The sequence below is a fragment of the Hyperolius riggenbachi genome, chromosome 4 (assembly GCF_040937935.1).
Source record: "Hyperolius riggenbachi isolate aHypRig1 chromosome 4, aHypRig1.pri, whole genome shotgun sequence".
Classification (NCBI taxonomy): Eukaryota; Metazoa; Chordata; class Amphibia; order Anura; family Hyperoliidae; genus Hyperolius; species Hyperolius riggenbachi.
In genome coordinates, this window is record NC_090649.1 from 247,735,762 (window position 1) to 247,755,765 (window position 20,004).

General features: G+C 44.6%; 1 protein-coding gene across 19 annotated transcripts in view; it reads right to left on the minus strand.

The window, feature by feature from the left end:
- Nucleotides 1-6,906: 6,906 nt before the first annotated feature.
- Nucleotides 6,907-20,004, minus strand: part of SNAP91 (synaptosome associated protein 91) — a 195,083-nt gene continuing 181,985 nt past the window's right edge. For all 19 annotated transcript variants that reach the window (XM_068281569.1, XM_068281568.1, XM_068281565.1 and 16 more), the window contains one exon: nt 6,907-8,256. The gene's annotated coding sequence lies outside the window, so the exon portion shown is untranslated. The remainder of the gene's footprint in view (nt 8,257-20,004) is intronic.

A 20,004-nucleotide genomic window follows, 5' to 3' on the forward strand; every position in this document is an offset into this window, starting at 1 on the left:
CAGATGCTGTACAGACACAAAAGATCAGTATCTGCAAAAGATCTTTTCTTGCCAAAGATCCGTTCCTGCAAATTGCATTCATAGTCTATGAGATCTGCAGATCATCATAAAGGCCTAGTGCACACCGGAGCGTTTCCGCTGTGGTTTGCGATCTGCTTGCGGGTGCGGATCCGCTTGGGTAATGTATTTCAATGGGCTGGTGCACACCAGAGCGGGAGGCATTTTGCAGAAACGCATACTCCCGGGCTGCTGCAGATTTTGGATTGCGGATGCGTTTCTGCCTCAATGTTAAGTATAGGAAAAACGCAAACCGCTCTGAAAAACGGCATTTCAGAGCGGTTTGCCAGGCGTTTTTTGTTACAGTAGCTGTTCAGTAACAGCTTTACTGTAACAACACATGAAATCTACTACACCAAAACCGCTTCACAAAACCGCAAAACTCTAGCTGAAACGCTGCAGAAAAATAAGAAAAAAGCGTTTCAAAATCTGCTAGCATTTTGCGGATCTGCTAGCGGCTTTTGGTGTGCACCAGGCCACACACCTTGTTTAACTGACATTCATCTGCAGATCAGACAATCATCTGCAGATCTGAAAATCCATCCTGGTGGATCTGATCTGCAGATGAATGTCTGTTAAACAAGGTGTGTATGATGATCTGCAGATATCATAGACTATGAATGCATTTTGCAGGAATGGATCTTTTGCAGGAACAGATCTTTTGCAGATACTGATCTGTTGCATGTGTACAGCATCTGTGTGTGCAGCATCTTGCAAAGATTTCTGTTTGATGGGGAGTTCAGCTCCATAGAATAGACTGTGAAGGTATGGCTCTCACACTACACGGAAGGGGGTAAAATGGGTCTGTGATCTTTCATTTTCAAAAGACTATGGTCTGATGTGTGTATGAGCCTTCAGTGTGAACTAGACCATTGATTAACATGAGTTCTCAGTTTTTCTGTGCAGAAAATGCAAAAACAGTCAAGTGTGTTCCCTGCCTAAGGCCACATACACACATCAGACCATAGTCTTTTGAAAATGAAAGATCACAGACCAATCTTACCACTCTTCATGTAGTATGAGAGCCAAACCTTCACAGTCTATTCTATGGAGCTGAACTCCCCATCAGAAAAAAATCTTTGCAAGATGCTGCACACATATATGCTGTACAGACACAAAAGATCAGTATCTGCAAAAGATCTGTTCCTGCCAAAGATCCGTTCCTGCAAATTGCATTCATAGTCTATGAGATCTGCAGATCATCATACACACCTTGTTTAACTGACATTCATCTGCAGATCAGACAATTCACTGCAGATCTGAAAATCTATCCTGGTGGATCTGATCTGCAGATGAATGTCTGTTAAACAAGGTGTGTATGAGGATCTGCAGATCTCATAGACTATGAATGCAATTCGCAGGAACGGATCTTTGGCAGGAACAGAGCTTTTGTGTCTGTACAGCATCTTTGTGTACAGCAGCTTGCAAAGATTTTTTTCTGATGGGGAGTTCAGCTCCATAAAATAGACTGTGAAGGTATGGCTCTCATACTACATGAAGGGTGGTAAGATTGGTCAGTGATCTTTCATTTTCCAAAGACTATAGTCTGATGTGTGTATGAGCCTTAAGGCTTTGAGCAGACAGATTGGTGTATTCCTGGGAGAAAAGCACACAGCAAGGCAATTCTCACATTGTAAATAGTTATATAACACTTTGCACCGCTATGTGCTTTTTCCCCCAGAATACACCGATCTCCGTCTGCTCAAAACCTTAATGTCCTGAGGCATGTTTACATACTATGCCGTCTACTGTCCACTGTTATGTCCCCACCTATATATTCCTCAAACCTCACACCTACGCTGCCTCCGATGCCAGTTTCGCATACACGCCATGTGCGTCTCTTGGGGATGAACAGGAGCTTCTGTCCCTCAGTTTTCTATTATGCCACGGTCACACACCTTGGGGGGGGGGGGGGGGGGGGGGGGGGTCGCATGGTAGTGGTGTGCGGTAATTAGTTTAGTCCATCCTTCTTACTACTTCACAGGATGGCATCACCTATGCAGATCGGCTGACTCAGTGGCCCAATGACATCAGTATGGTTATGGGAAAGCATGTAACATAAAGGGGGGGAGGGCGGGGGGATACTATTATGCTCATTTTTTTTCAGTCACTTTACTATTAATGGGGGTGATAAAAAGATTCTTGGTACAAGGTGGTAGAGTGGTTGTTGATGGCTAGGTAAGAATCTTAGATTAGGATTATTATTGTTTAGTACTTATATAGTGCCGACATCTTACGCAGCGCTGTACAGAGTATATATTGTTGTGTCACATAACTGTCCCTCAGAGAGACTCAAAATCTAATCCCTACCATGTTCTTATATCTCTGTATGTATGTATTGTGTAGTGTATGTATCATAGTCTAGGGCCAATGAAGGGGGAAGCCAATTACCTTATCTGTATGTTTTTGGGATGATGGAGGAAACCGGATTGCCCAGATGAAACCCACGCAGACACGGGTGTAACAATACAAACTCCTTGCAGATGTTGACCTGGCTGGGATTTGAACCAGTGCTGCAAGGCGAGAGCGCTAACCACTAAGACACTTTGTTGCCTACAGTGATGAGATTATATGCTTGCATGCAGAGGTGAGTTTTCAGGTTGTGCCTAAAGATGGTAAGTGTGTGTGAGTTGGGGGTGGCAAGTGATGGACAGATTGTGTAACGGAGCACCAGAGTGGGGGAGAAATTGGAGTCTATTATGTGATCTTGTGTTGTATCCTTTGTTTGATGAGCAGCCCGACAGAGCAGGTTAGCAATAGAAACACGATAGAGTTGGATAAGTCGTGCAGCAGGGTTCATGATGGACTAGAGCTGAGCCAAACAGCTAGTAGGCAGGCCACAACGAAGGGAATTGAAGTAATCGACATGAAACAATCAGGTCATGCACAGGACGTTTGGTAGTGTCCTGGGGGAGAAAGAGGCGAATGTGGTAAATATTGCTGAGGTGGAGACAAAAGAAGGTAGACGAGTTGGTGTGAGGTTTAAACAAAAGACTGGAGTCAGTTAATACACCTGGGTCTCAGGGATTATTGGAGTTTTGTCAACATTGATAGTTATATGTCAGGCAGGTGAATGAAATCACATTCTTGAAAAATAACTATGTCACTTTTGGCCAAGTTAAGTTTCAGAAAGTGGGAAGACAGGATGACGGAGATGGCCTAAGCCAGTTGGTGCTAAATCAGGAATATAGCTAGCCTAAGGAAACGTTTAAGTATTTTGAGGTAGGAATTTTATATGACTATACCTGTATTTTATTTAATCTGAATAGGATTTTTTTCATGCTGGTGTGAGTTACAGCAAATGCCTGTTTTCATAAAAATGACATGTCATAATACCCATATTGTAAGTAAATTGTAAGCATTCAGAACAGTCAGACTTGTGTTTACATCAACAAGGACTCCTTTAGCTTATATGTAGCATTGAGGTTTGACGTCCAGGAATGAAATATAAGCAAATCCAGCCTGTATCATTTTCATATTTATCTCTATCTGCACCTTTTTTATTGTGCTTGGTGAAGTTCTTCAATAAGTCAGGTAAGCAACATGGCATAAATGTAGAAATGAAATGTTAAATCTTACCTTTTACAAGACCCCAGATAGAGATTTTCCATACATGTGTTGGGAAACGGGACTCTCTTGGTGAATGGGCACTGCTGACTCCTTGCTGCTGTGCTCAGTCTCCAGTCACTGTGTACGTCTGTGGATTCCTGTGAGGCATTGTGAACACAGCACATGGTCTCACCCCACTTTCTTGTTCCATTAGAAGTTTATTTCAGAGTCACTTGGTGTAAGGGATTCCTGTGAGGAGGATTTCTACCACACAACTTGTAAGTAGAACTTTTTATGGTTTTCCCCAGGTGAGGATTGACCATTTGGTGAGCCATTTGATTTTTATCGGCTTCTGAATAACCTGAATGTACCGTATGGGTATTAAAATGAATGGATCATACAAATGTGTCCATACACATATACAGTGGCGTAACTAAGGAGCTTGGGGCCCCAGTGTGAGCTTTACATGGCCCCCCCAAGCACTCTATTAATATTGAGCCCCAATGCACTATGCAATGCACATACAGATGTGCTTACTACCAGCACAGTACCAATGAAAAGCTAATAAGTTGGATGAAGATGGGCCTGTAATGGGCCCCTCTGGTCCAGGGCCCCCAGTGCAGTCACAACCTCTGCATCCCCTATTGCTATGCCACTGCACATATACACCAGACTGGGCTGGTAAAGCATAGGATTTATTCTTTCCATGTATAACTAAGGCATTAGTGGAGTCTAAACAAGGTCAGGACCAAAGCTAAACAGGACCAACGCTAAACATTATTAGATGACGGTTATTGGAAAGGATTGCGTGTGATCATTCTGGCTGACATGTGCGAGTGCACAGCACAGACCCACTAGTCTTTCGGAAATATCAGGGACCCGAGAACTTCCAAAGCCTCCTGAAGGACTCCTGAAACGTATTCGACCAGTTGGCCTAATGATTTTCAAGGAGGTCAACAGTGGACCAAGGGACATGGAGAGAGGAGCCGGTAGGTTCTACCTCGCAATAGTCTAGGCAACAGCTATAAGCAGCTGCTAGTGTCTTATGGTTCTTGGCAAATGCATTAAACATTATCAGCAACTGTAGGTCTGTTCCAAGTCTCTCTGGCCCCGATTTAATTTTAAATTATTTTTCTCCTGTGTTTTCTCATGGGATAGGTTTTCCTGTTTCATTTGCACAATGCAATTTCAGCATCTAGCAAGCAAATGAGTGTTGTAAAGTCTATTAGTTTGCAAGAGAATCAAAGACACTGGCACTAAATGCAGCAGGGACGGATACAACCACACAGGGCTTACCTGCAGCGTGCTCCAATAGTTATCCACAGTTCAGTCAAATAGAGATGAAAAGAGATGGGCACAGCTGCTAAAATACCCATTATTTGTGGCTGGGTAGACACACATGGATTACAGCAGTGGGGGGACAGACGAAGTTTGACAGCTGTTTCGCAGGGACTAGCCCTGCTTCATCAGAGACTGTTGTAAAGTATTTTAACCCCTTCCCGACTGCCTAACGCCGATAGGGGTCAGGAAGGTGGCAGCCCCAGGACCACGTAACGCGTCAAGAGCGGTGGGCGGGGATTGCAGGGGATCGCACGCGCCGATGCATGCACATTCCCACTTGAGTGAGTGGAGCTCCATCATCAGTCTACCAGCAGCGATCGCCGTTAGACTGTCAGACGGTGAAACCGCCACATAGTACAGCATTGCGATCTACTGCAGCACTGTACTCGGGACAGTTGTGTCACTCGGCTGTCCCCTGGAGAGGCTCCGGTTGAGATCCCCTCTCCTAGGCCGATGACTAAGAGAGGATTGCCCTGATTGGCTGGTTTGAGGGGGGCAGGAGAAAAATAAAATAAATAGTAATTTTTAATTAAAAAAAAACAAACAAAAACAAACAAACTCATAAAAAGACCCAAAGCCCTGCAGCAGCGATGAGTCCACCAACAGAAAGCGCTGTTGGTGGGCAGAAGGGGGGGGGGGGATTCATTTGTGTGCTAATCTGTATGGCTCTTCAAAGAGCTATTAAAGCTGCAGAGCACCGAATTGCAAAAAAATAGCCTGGTCACTAGGAGGGTGTAAGCCTCCGGTCTTCAAGTGGTTAATAATTTTAGACTTAATTTTTGCCAACCCATCTTAAGAACAATTTTGCTTACATGCTGCTAAAAAGGTATTTTATAATGAATTAAGGTGTGAAAACATTTCCCATGAGAAAGCTAAAGAGATAAATTAGGAGCTCCACCTGTGAGAAAGCTAAGAAGCTAAATTAAAGAGACACTGAAGCGAAAAAAAAAATATATGATATAATGAATTGGTTGTGTACTATGAATAATTACTAGAAGATTAGCAGCAAAGAAAATATTCTCATACTTTTATTTTCAGGTATATAGTGTTTTTTCTAACATTGCATTATTCTATAATATGTGCAGATTACACAACACTCAGCATTCAAAATGAGTCTTTCAGAGCAGTCTGTGAAGTAATGAACTCTCCTCTAGCAGAGGAAAAGTAATCAGTTCACTTACAGTTGAGATAATAAAAGTCAGATAACAGCCCTCTCCACGACTAAGTTAGTCGGAGAGCTTAATAGCTTTTTTGCATAGAGATAACAACTGGAGTTTCTCAACTCTTCCTGTACTGGAAACAGACTGATGTATCTGATCTTAATGTTTTTTTTCTTAGCTGTACTACACATACAAATCATAATATCATTTTTTTTTCCGCTTCAGTGTCTCTTTAAATGAATCCAGGCGTAGGTGTCAGGCTTCTACCCACAGACATCGATGGGCTTCTGAGTAGGAAGTCATTCGAATTTGGAATTAAAAGGGGGCTTTTTTGCTAACGCAGGTGTGAGCACGGGAGACAGGGGGTTACTTACCCAGAAATCCGGCTGCTTCTGTGCGTCTCACTCTACTTACATGTGACCTATGGGACGCGTTGCACGACTCACTACCGCACTTCCTCCTTCCAGGCTTGAAGGCAGAAGTGTGGTAGCGAGTCTTGGAAAGCGTCCCATAGCTTTATGCCACATGAGCAAAAAGGGAGGTGCTAGTGCTGTCCAATCAGAACTCAGATGCTTCCTGGGAATGGGGAGCTAATAGTGTGGTAGGTGAGGTAAATGTAATCTTATACCTATATACACATCAGCTAGAGATATAATTCAGATTCATCTCCTAAGCAATGACTAACATATCCAGGTCCTCCGACTTGTGACATTCCTCTGGTGAAATCACATGAAAATGATGGGTACTAGTGTAAATACAGTTAAAAGGGGAGTTTGTAACAAACAGACTCAAACATTGATTTGAATTTGCTTCTGTTCAAGGTGTTTATTGCATCTCACAGGGCATACATGCACTGGGTCTTTAAACCAAGATACAAAGGATAGCCATTTTGAAATAGATTTTAAATATTTTTTTAAATCCCCATTTAGAGTGTATGTTATCCCCACAGTAAATTCAGATACAACCATTTAAGTACTTAAATTGAAAGACTTACAACAGGTGAACATCTTCCCTATCCAACGAACCTTACAGACAGCTGCCAAGCCACTTGTTAACACTGATCAACAGTGACCTTATATGTATGCACCAAAACCTTAAAGCCAAGCTGTCAGCACAAAACAAGTTGTGTGTAGAAAAAAATAATAATACACATACACACATTATGTACAGAGGAGCAGATCAGGGACATCTGCATGGAGTTCAGTCACAAACAGTACAAAAACTACTCACAGTAAACTCAGAGGGAAAAAAAGGAACATGCTAAAATGAACATAAAACAAGAATGTACAATAAAACTTAAAATGTTGGAAAAAAACAAACAAAAACAAAACAAAAATAAAATACATGATTTTGTATTCTCTGACAAGAAATACTCCACGTAAACCTAGTAATCCTGTTGCAACTACAACAAATACTTAAGTGCATTTTGCAGAACAGATGGATATGCTAATCATACTGCAAAAGAACGCCTGAAAATTAAAATATATATTGGTATGGTTTAAAAGCAACAAAAAGATACATATGATGTATAAACGATATGACTGATCATAGGAGGACATATCTACATACGTGGAGGAAGATTTTTTTTCCAGATTCATTTTAAATTATAAATAATTCCAAACATATAAAGTACCACAAAAACAGTTTGTTTGCACAAATGATAGTCCTGTGGGTAGTTCTCACGCACGCACAAAACAAAGCATTGTACTGGAGTGTTTTTCCGGTGTGATCATACAACATTTCCTATTTAGTAGAAGAAACGGAGGATGTCCAAACATATACATCAAAACATTCAGAAAACACAGACACATCGATCAAGACTGCTCAGCACACAAACCGCTGCGTACTCCTCCCCCACCAAGTAGGAACAGGGGAGCTGTAGAAGGCATGGGGGGGTCACATCCACTCATGGAAAACTGGGAAAAACACATAAAACCCAGATACACAAAAAGAAAAAAATATGATATATAGTAGCAGGTAACTGTTAAGGTTAATACACAATCCTAATGGTTACTTTCAACGGTGTGCTACGCGTTTCAGAAGAGAAGTCTAAGCACTGGGTTTGGTACTGGTGGCTCACTTTAGAAACTGAGCAGCAATCTGTTCTTTGAAGGCTCTGGACTCACATTTTCATGTCAAAAAATAACATCTGTAATGAAAAAAAAAAAAAAAAAAAAAGATGAAAGAAAAAAAAGGTAAGATAGTAAACAGCAGACAATCTTCAATGACATGGTAAAGTATTTAAACTTCTCTTGCGTCTTAAAGTGGAACTGCAGTGAACATTCACTCTCTCCCGAAAGAATAGCCATACTATTAAGTGTTCTAGGAACAAACTTTTTTAAGTGCCTGAAGGGGTTAATAAGTTTACATTCATTTTGTCCTGGGAGCCTCATCAGTCACTGAGCTCATTGTACTCCAGGCTGCCAATAAAGGTGTTTTTTGTCTGACTGCAGAAGAGATTGCTTATTTATAGCTAATGCCTTCTGGATGAAAGCTGATTGTAAGCACAGAAATACTGTTTTCCTAAATGTACTGATTTCTAACCAGATTCAACTGGAGATTTATGCAAGATGACAGCTTCCAGTATGAACTGCTGTGTCTGGGAGGGGGTTGAGGGGTTAGTGATTTTCACAGAGATTATGTGATTCTCTTTCTAAAGCCGGCCACCAACGGTCCAATTTCTAGCGGAAAATCGTTCGAGCGATCAGAAATTCTGATCCGACGAAAAATTGTTCACTACACCATCAACAAACCAATCTTTGCTTCCTATCTATTCAAACCAACAAGAAAATCCAAATTTTGGTTTGACAAAAATCCAAATCTGACGACTATTTTTTATAATTGTTTGTAATAGATTGTGCCCATCAACTGAGATTATTTTCAACCAATCCAATTTTCACTAGAAATTGGACTGTTAGTGACCACCTTAAAGCAGGTAGGATTTGGGAGACCGGTATTTAATAGTATGGCAGACTAATTCCACTGTAAAAAAGGCCCATACTACAAGGAAAAAAAACAAACAAAAAAAAAGTTGCTATGCATGTTCTTCTTGCCTGTTTTTATTTGTGATCCGCAGCCCTTATTGCTTACTACATCACACACCACAGCCTCTATTGCTTACTACATCACACACCACAGCCCCTATTGCTTACTACATCACACACCACAGCCCCTATTGCTTACTACATCACACACCACAGCCTCTATTGCTTACTACATCACACACCACAGCCTCTATTGCTTACTACATCACACACCACAGCCTCTATTGCTTACTACATCACACACCACAGCCCCTATTGCTTACTACATCACACACCACAGCCCCTATTGCTTACTACATCACACACCACAGCCTCTATTGCTTACTACATCACACACCACAGCCTCTATTGCTTACTACATCACACACCACAGCCCCTATTGCTTACTACATCACACACCACAGCCTCTATTGCTTACTACATCACACACCACAGCCCCTATTGCTTACTACATCACACACCACAGCCTCTATTGCTTACTACATCACACACCACAGCCCCTATTGCTTACTACATCACACACCACAGCCCCTATTGCTTACTACATCACACACCACAGCCCCTATTGCTTACTACATCACACACCACAGCCCTTATTGCTTACTACATCACACACCACAGCCCCTATTGCTTACTACATCACACACCACAGCCCCTATTGCTTACTACATCACACACCACAGCCCCTATTGCTTACCACATCACACACCACAGCCCTTATTGCTTACCACATCACACACCACAGCCCCTATTGCTTACTACATCACACACCACAGCCTCTATTGCTTACTACATCACACACCACAGCCCTTTTGCTTACTACATCACACACCACAGCCCCTATTGCTTACTACATCACACACCACAGCCCCTATTGCTTACTACATCACAAACCACAGCCCCTATTGCTTACTACATCACAAACCACAGCCCCTATTGCTTACTACATCACACACCACAGCCCCTATTGCTTACTACATCACACACCACAGCCTCTATTGCTTACTACATCACACACCACAGCCCCTATTGCTTACTACATCACACACCACAGCCCCTATTGCTTACTACATCACACACCACAGCCCCTATTGCTTACTACATCACACACCACAGCCCCTATTGCTTACTACATCACACACCACAGCCTCTATTGCTTACTACATCACACACCACAGCCCTTATTGCTTACTACATCACACACCACAGCCCCTATTGCTTACTACATCACTGATACAAAATGAATATGCAGATCAGTTGTTCATACTTCAATTTGCCTAATTGTTCATTCGCATTGGCAGATGATAGTGGTGGGTTCACAGTGTCAGCTGCTCCTGTGCGACTGCTGGGGTATGGTGAGTGACCTGTGCAAGATGTTACATGCAGCAGTTCTCACTTGGTTGCATTACGCAGCATTCCAGTGACACTTGATGCACAGCAACTGTGAAGTTCACCGTCTGTGCAAATGACCCTCACCTATGCCTACACCAGCTGTCGTTACAGCGGTGTCACTCCCAACTACTTAAGGTGGGTACACACATCAGATAAAAGTCTTTGGAAAATGAAAGATCACAGATCCACAGACCAATTTTACCCCCTTTCAAGTAGTATGAGAGCCATACTCTACACAGTCTATTCTGTTGAGCTGAACTCCACATCAGATAAAAATCTTTGCAAGATGCTGCACACAAAGATGCTGTACACATGCAAAAGATCAGTATCTGCAAAAGATCAGCTCCTGCAAAAGATCCATTCCTGCAAAACGCATTCATAGTCTATGATATCTGCGGATCTCGTACACACCTTGTTTAACAGATATCTGCAGATCAGATCCACCAGAATGGATCTTCAGATCTGCAGTTAATTGATCTGCAGATAAATGTCCAAGGTGTGTATGAGATCTGCAGATATAGATTGTGAATGCATTTTGCATGAACTGATCTTTTGTAGGAGCTGATCTTTTACAGATACTGATCTGTTGCATGTGTACAGCATCTTTGTGTGCAGCATCTTGCAAACATTTTTATCTGATGGGGAGTGCAGCTCCATAGAATAGACTGTGTAGGTATGGCTCTCATACTACAAGGAAGGGGGTAAAACTGGTCTGTGATCTTTCATTTTTCCAAAGACTTATCAGATGTGTGTAAACACCTTTAGGGCCCACACTAGAGCGTTTTGCCGCGATTTTGGCAAAACGCTCAAACGCTAGCGCTTTTTAAAAGAGTTAGTGTAATGAAACCTTATGGGCCTGTTCTTACTTTGGCGATTTGCTCTAATCGCTGAAAATCGCCCAAAAACACGAAAGAAACGCATCGCACCATTTTCAGGCGATTTCCCGGCGATCGCGTTTCAGTGCTATAGAAGCGCTAAACGAGATTGGAACAAAATTGCCGCAGTGTTCAGTAAATTTTCCGCGTGAAATCATGGAAAAATCACTCCTGCAAAACGCCGGCAAAAGGCCGTCCTACTTACCGGTAGTAGTGTTTCGGCGAATCCTCCAGGACAGCCACCTGAGATTACCATTGAGCCCCTCCCCTGTGAAAACAATGCACATGCAATTAATTAATTACTCCTCTGGTCCACCCTCTATATAACCAGCCTCCTCCTCTACCTCCCTAGTTCATTACAAGAGTAACAGGCTCACCCTTCTTTAGTTTATACTACCGAATCTCTTAGGGCTGGGTACTAAGGCAGCTGTCCTGGAGGATTCGCCGAAACACTACTACCGGTAAGTAGGACGGCCTTTCTCTCATCATCCTCCAGGACAGCCACCTGAGACCAGCGAGAAATCTTTACCTTAGGGTGGGATGACTGCTTGGAGTACTTTACGACCAAACGCCTGATCCTGGCTGGACAACAACTCCACCCTGTAGTGCTTCACGAATGTAGAGTGTCCTGACCATGTAGCCGCTTTACATATCTGGTCCAGAGTTGCCCCGGATCTCTCCGCCCAGGATGCTGCCAGTGACCGCGTAGAGTGTGCTCTAATGTCTGGAGGCGTGTCAGTCTGTGAGTTGTTGTACGCTAGCTGTATCAGCTGCCGAATCCATCTGGCTATGGAACCCTTAGTTGCCTGTAACCCCCTTCGGGTGCCAGAAAATAATACAAATAAATGGCTGGACCTTCTCCAATCCTGTGTCCTCTGCAAATATGTGATAATTGCTTGTCTCACATCTAGCTTTGCTAGCTTTCTTTCCTTATCATTCTTGGGGTCTGTAGAAAAGGATGGTAAAACAACCTCCTGCAGTCTATGGAATTGCGTGGCTACCTTTGGCAAATATGTCGGGTCTGGTCGGAAAACTATTCTGTCCGGGTGAATCACCATATAGGGGTCCTTTATTGATAGTGACTGTATGTCCCCTACTCTCCTTGCCGTTGTAATCGCCACCAAGAAGGCCACCTTTAGCGTTAATAACCTAATAGGAACGGTCTCTGCTGGTTGGAACGTGTCCGACATTAGAAAATCTAGGACCAGTGCCAGGTCCCATGGGGGCGCCATCTTTACCGGGACCGGCTGTGATCTGGCCACCGACTTCAAGAAGTTCTTTATATGTAATTCAGTGGATAGTTGTCTATCTAAAAATACAGATAAGGCCGATACCTGGACTCTGAGGGTGCTAACTGCCAATCCTATGTGCACCCCATCCTGTAGGAATTCTAAAATAAATCTTGTTTCATTCGAACTAATCCTATTCTTGTCCTTCCATGAACAAAAAACCTTCCATACTTTGGAATAAATCTTCCTAGTATTCTCCTTCCTGCACTTTAGCAGAGTATTAATTACTCTACCTGAAAATCCTAGTCCCTCTAAAGTCTGCCTTTCAGGATCCAGGCTGTGAGTTTTAGGAATCCTGGGTCTGGGTGCATCTGTCCATTCTGTATTAGTAGGTCCCTTCGGTCCCCTAAGTGCCAGGGCTCTTGTACCTTCAAGGTCTGTAGAAAGGGAAACCAGGCCCTCCTTGGCCACCAGGGTGCTATGAATATTACTCGTGCCTGGGACTGCCTCAACTTGCTGAGGACCCTCGGAATTAAATTGAATGGGGGAAAAGCGTATAGAAGGCCCTTCGGCCATTCCAGTGTCAGGGCATCTAACCGGTCTGTTGAAGATGAAGGGTGTAGGGAAAAGAAATACTTTGTCTTTGCATTTTGGGGTGTGGCAAACAGATCTATGCTTGGTCTGCCCCATTCTGCTATGATGAGCTCGAAGACCTCCTGATTCAGCTGCCATTCTGCTTCTATTAAGACCGACCTGCTGAGGGCATCTGCCCAGCGGTTCTGACTGCCTAGAATATGGGTTGCTGCTAGTGACTGTAGATTTTCCTCTGCCCCTGTAAGAATCTGCATTGTTAGCTCTCTGAGAGCCTGCACCCTGGTGCCCCCCTGTTTCCTGATATAGGAGACTGTGACCATATTGTCGGAGAACAACAGTACCTCCCTGTTTATGTGCGGCAGCAGGGCCTGTAGAGCCAATCTGACCGCCATTAATTCCCTGAAGTTCGATGATTTTCGGCTGAGTTGAGGGGACCACTGACCCTGTACCTGCTGATCCAAACAGTGGGCGCCCCAACCCCATGCACTGGCATCCGTGTATAATTTCACTGGAGCCTTCTGCATCCAGGGACGTCCCCTGGACAGGTGGTCTGCATTCACCCACCATTGGAGGGAGAGCAACACCCGCTGTGGTGGGTTTACTCATTGATCTAAGGAGGACCTCCTTCTGTCCCAGACCTGAAGAAACTAGGCCTGTAATTCCCGAGTGTGTGCCTGAGCCCACTCCACTGCCGGGATCACTGAGGTCATTAGGCCCAGTAGGGACATTGTCTGCCGTAGGGAAACTGACGGGGCTGATGTATACTCGGTCACTGCTCTCATCAGCTTGCTGACCTTCGGCCGAGGAAGCAGAATCTTTTCCTGCTCTGAGTCCCAGATTAGCCCCAGAAATAGCGCTGTTTGGGATGGCTGAAAACACGACTCCTCTCTGCTGACTAACCAGCCCAGACTCTCTAAGGTCTGGACGCAGAGGTGTAGGTTTTCCCTTAAAGACTGTTCGGTATTTGACAAAATCAAAAAATCGTCCAGATACGGAAGAACCCTTACATTCTGCAACAACTTTCGTGAATATCCTCGGGGCCGAGGATATTCCGAATGGCAGGGCACGGTATTGGTAATGGCATACCGCATCCCGCATGACTACCGCAAACCTCAAAAACCTCTGAAATTGCGGATGAATTGGAAGGTGGAGGTACGCGTCCTCCAAATCTAGCGTGGCCATAAAAGCTCCTGGCCAAATTAAATTGCGGACTGATGCGACGCTTTCCATTCGAAACCTTTTCTCCAGAATGTAAGGGTTTAGGGGCTTCAGGTTGAGTATCATTCTGTACTTTCCTGACGGCTTCTGTATTACAAAAACTCTTGAATAAAACCCCCTGCAAAACTCCTGGACCAGAACTCTTTGAATCACTCTCTGTTGCAATAGTTTTATCACAGAAGAGCGAATTGCTTTTGCCTTCTCTGGGTCCCTGGGGGTCCCCGTAATTACACAATTTTTTTGGGGGGCTCTCGGAATTCTATCCTGTACCCATTCCTTATTAAATCTAAAATAAACTCGTTTCCTGTTATACTCTGCCAGGCCTGAAAAAAATAAAAAAGCCTTCCCCCCCACCTGTAAATCTGTGTCATTTGTCGGATTTTGGGGTGGCTGGCTGGGCTTTATTGAACAGGAAGGTAGATCTTCCTCTCCCTGTACTATAAGTCCACCTTTTGGATCCCTGCTGCTGCTGCTGCCGGGACCCCTGACCCCTAACTTCTCTCCTGGGAACATAACGTCTCCCCTGAAAGGGCCTATTTGTTCCTCTTTTCCTCTTGTCCGGGAATTTCTTAGCTTTATCGGAAGATCTCTCTAGAATACCATCTAGATCCTTCCCGAATAACAAGTCCCCCTGAAATTCCATAGCACATAACCTGTGTTTGGATGAAACATCACCCTCCCAAGTGTTTAACCATATTGCCCGCCTAGAAGAGTTTATCATGGCTGCTGTCTTAGCCGCAGATCTTAATGATTCTGTGGCCCCATCTGCTAGGAAAGCTACTGTCTTCGACATGACTGGAAGGGAGTCTAAAATTTTCTCATGTGGGGTACCTGCAATAAGGTGCGCCTTTAACCCTCTCATCCATTTCTCAAGGTTGCGAGTAAGGCATATGGCTGCAATAGCTGGCTTAAATCCGAAGGATGCTGCCTGCCATGCTCTTTTGAGGAGGATTTCCGCCTTTCGATCCATAGGATCCTTCAGGCTGCCTGAATCTTCAAATGACAAATCTGTGGACTTGGAATATTGAGCTAATGATGCGTCCAATTTTGGGCATTTTGACCATAACTCCTGGTCCACTTGCTTAAAGGGGAATCTCCTTTTAAATGATCTAGGGATAAACAACCTTTTCTCAGGCTGCTTCCACCGAGAAGATATGACTCCTTTAATCGATTTGTGTACCGGGAAAGTTCTGCTATCAGTCTCTTCTAATCCCCTGTATATATCGTCTTGAACTGACGTAGTCGGGGTGGTCTCCTGAATATGCTCAGATTCGTATACAGCTTTCAGGAGCTCCGATGTATCCTCTATACTAAACAGGTATCTAGGCATTCTGGCCGTAGCCCTCACTGGATCGTCTGAATCCCTAGCCTCCCCCTCCTCCAGAGATTCTCCTGAAATATCTTCCCATGAATCATCTGGAGAGTCAGGTTCTACTGGCACAGCTGGTAATATACGCCTGGGTTGGGTCAGATCCTGTCTGAGCCCTGAACCTTGCGGCTGTTCCGCCGGTGGAGGTTGGATGTTCACTGCCACCGCTTGCGTGCTACTGTCTGTTATCGATGTAGTCGGGGGTGTGGGCTGGGCCTGTCCCTGTACTGGAGGCTGAGTGGGAAAAGCTGCCCTGAAGGCTGCAAAGGTGGTAGTCAGTTCTTTTTTCATAGACTTCATTAAGTCAATCATTATCATATTAGTGTCTGGGATAGTGTCCCCTCTATGCCTGCACTTGTCACATGATGAGCGTGTGCAACTTGGTGGCATCACCTCCCCACACTTTGAGCACTTATTAGTCTTTTTCACATGTTTCTGTAAAACAAACAGACAAGAAAAATAAGGCTGTTAGTATCTTCTGCAACCCCAAGCCATTTATAGTGTAGCGCTTATGGGGTGCAGAGTCACTTTCAGCTGTACCTGTGCCGGCTGGCTGTGTGTCTCTGCGGCTGGTACATTGCTGTTGTCCGCTGTGGAGGCCTCTGACTGATCCATGCCCCGCAGCGTGTCGGCGTTCCACGTGCGCTCTGCAACTCGGAAGCTGCCTCTCCGCTTGTAGCCCCGCCTGCCGCCTTCCGAAGATCTTCCGGCTACTAGCCCATGACGTCCTCGGTGGGCGGAGCGTACGCGCCTGGTCGCGTCCGCCCCCCTGACGTCAGGGCGTCACGTGACTCTCCGGCTCCCCGGAACAACGCCGATGGTACTCGGCAGCGGCCACAAGAAAGGACGCTTCAGGCCTTCTTCCCAGCCCTCCACGCCGGCAGGTAGTGTATGCTGGGCTCCGCTCACCACCTCCTGCCCGTTCGGCCAACACAAGCCTGAACTGCAGTCTCATGGGGAAAGGTCAACATACTCCTGCTAACTATAGGTGCGACACACGCTCCCCTACAGCATAACAAAAAAACAACTAGTGCACTGTCCACGGGTGAGTGGAAACAATGAAAGAACTAGGGAGGTAGAGGAGGAGGCTGGTTATATAGAGGGTGGACCAGAGGAGTAATTAATTAATTGCATGTGCATTGTTTCCACAGGGGAGGGGCTCAATGGTAATCTCAGGTGGTTGTCCTGGAGGATGATGAGAGAAAATTGCATTGGCATTGATCACAAGTGCACCGTTTGCATGCATTTTTCTGCAATACAGGAAAGCACAAGCATGGACCATTCACGTTGCATTTAAATAATCGACAGCCTTGTTTTTTCTGTACATGTAAACAGGGCCGGATTTGTACTCTTTACCGCCCTAAGCCACTGTCACCAGCCGCCTCCCTTCAGTATAGGTAGCAAGATGACCCTTCCCTCTAGTATAGGTAGCCTGATGCCCCCCCAGTATAGGTAGCCAGTTGACTCCCTTAATCCCTCCTTTTCCCACTCCCCCCCCACCTTTCAGTATAGGTAGCCAGCTTGCCTTCACACCGCAGCAGCCATCAGTGTCAGTCATTTCTCTACTCGTCTCCAGTGCAGAAGCTTCCTTTTCCCCTCTGCTTCCAATGCTGCCCAAGTCCATAGCCGCCTGCCACAATGTAAACATGCACAGAGAGCAAGGTGGCTGCTGCACAGGTGGCTAGCAGCAGAGTACCACGGTCAGGCGCTCGCCTGATCTCCCTGCATTGCAGCATTTGCAAGCTTGCAAATGCTGCATTAGTTTAGTCTGCTGCTTTGGTGCCCTTGCTCCTGTGGTGCACTAGGCCCTGCATGTAAATGTTTCTGTGAAAAATACTATACATGCAGTTTAAGGAGAGCATAAATGGCAATGCAAAAGATAGCTAGTCAATAGCTGTCTTAATAGTATTTGAAAAATTACAATAGAGTTACTTCTATACACAGAATCTTACCATTTATGAAAAATGTAGCACCTGCTTTCTAGACAATCATTTCACCATTTAAACAGCATGTGAATACGCGCGGATGATACTCAGTGTGTAATGACAATATAATGCTGGGTACACACGATGCGTTTTTTCGGTCGATTTTCCGTCCGATCGTTTTCCGATTCAATTTTCTGATCAATTTCCGATTCGCTTCTGTAATCTTTTCTTATCTATTTCCATTCACTTCTATGGGAAATCAATCAGAAAAACGATCGAAAATAAGATCGGACATGTCGGAAATTATCTAGTGAACCATCTAAGAGCTGAAAAAACGTATGGTGTATTCCCAGCATAATGCTGGGTACACAAGTTACGATTTTCCGTTCGATCAATGGATCAGATAGATAAAATCCGTCATGTCCGATATGGCTCCCGATCGTTTCCGCGCTCGATTTCTCATAGCAGTGAATGGAAAAAGATAAGAAAAATGAAGATAAGAGAATCGAGCACAGAATAGTGTGTGGAATCGTGCCGAAAAACGATTGGGTCGCAAAATAGCACGAAAAAACATAAGCTGTGTACCCAGCATTAGAGCTGTCTTACAGGAAGAACAGTTAGGCTGGGTACTTATTGACAGGAGACTGAAGAAAGGCTTTGTACACATGAGCCAATCCACTGACAATTGATCATTATGATCAATTTCCTTATCTGTTAGCAATTTCCTTATCTGTTAGCAAAGCAAAACCACCACACACTCGCATACGATGGATTTTCCAACATGTGTGTGCCCAATAAACATGCACCAGCATGTCCGATCAATAATAATAAAAAAAACATTTGGCAATCATTTATGATTGGTCTGTATTAGAATCCACTGTCAATCAAATTTGACAGGATCCTTGATTCAGGGCTGTGGAGTCGGAGTAATTTTTGGGTGCCTGGAGTCGGAAAAAAATGCACCAACTCCGACTCCTAATGAATTTAAACTGTAATTAAAATAGAAAACATGATAAAACGTTCTAATTCTCAGATAATAGTCATCATAAATAATTTATATATACAGTGATAGCTCTGCTTAGTCCACAGAAATTAAATACACCAATCAAAAAAGTTACTTGTGCTGCTTCAATAAAACAGTCCCCGTATTTTTAAAGTCAGAAATACATATCTGATTGTGACTGTATATAGGATGTGTACACAGCAATCTCATATATATATATGTTACGGCCAGAACCCGTAGTGTGGCTACTTCGCGTTCTGGCCAGCCACTTCGGGTTCTGGCCGGCCAATGTGCAAAGTGGCCGCAGCGCAGCGGCCAATGTTAGAAATGTTATGTTTACGCCGTCTCGCTGCGTCCAAATTTATGACAACCTTGCTTAATTTAATGAAATATAGCCGGCGGCAATGTAATAGATGAAGCCGCCGGCTTTTGCACTGCCTCTCTCCTCCCCCCTCTCTCCTTTCCCCGCCTCCCATACAATAAGTAGCAGCCGGCGGGGACATGCAGCCGGAGAGTCGTTCGTCGCGGCAGGGGCAGCAGAGCGGGGAGGCTGCAGACATTGCTTCTGCCAGCACCCGCTCTGCAGGAACGGAAGGTTTCCCCTGTCGCGACGAACGACTCTCGGGGCTGCTACTGATTGTATGGGAGGCGGGGAGAGGAGAGAGGCGGGGGAGGAGAGAGGCAGTGCGAAAGCCGGCGGCTTCACATTGCCGCCAGCTATATTTAATTAAATTAAGCAAGCTGTCATCAATTTGGCCGCAGCGAGACGGCATAAACATAACATTTCTAACATTGGCCGCTGCGCTGCGGCCACTTCGCACATTGGCCGGCCAGAACGCGAAGCGGACACACTTCGGGTTCTGGCCGTAACATATATACTAAATAACATCTATGCTGTAAGAATAAAGCCTGATATGTAGCTGTGTCACTAATAGAGATGGGCAATAAGATGCAAATAATTCTGCGCTGATGCTGGTTTATGCAAATGTATGCACGCAATTTGATCATGAAATCAAATAATTTGATATGTTAAAATTTGGTTTGAGGACTACGAATTAAACAGTACCTGAGACGGATGAATAGAAAAGTTTTATACATACCTGGGGCTTCTTCCAGCCCCCTTCAGGCTAATCAGTCCCTCGCTGTCCTCCTTTGCCACCTGGATCTTCTGCTATGAGTCCCGGTAATTCAGCCAGTCAGCGCAGTCCGGCCACATGCCGCTCCCACAGCCAGGAACATTCTGCACCT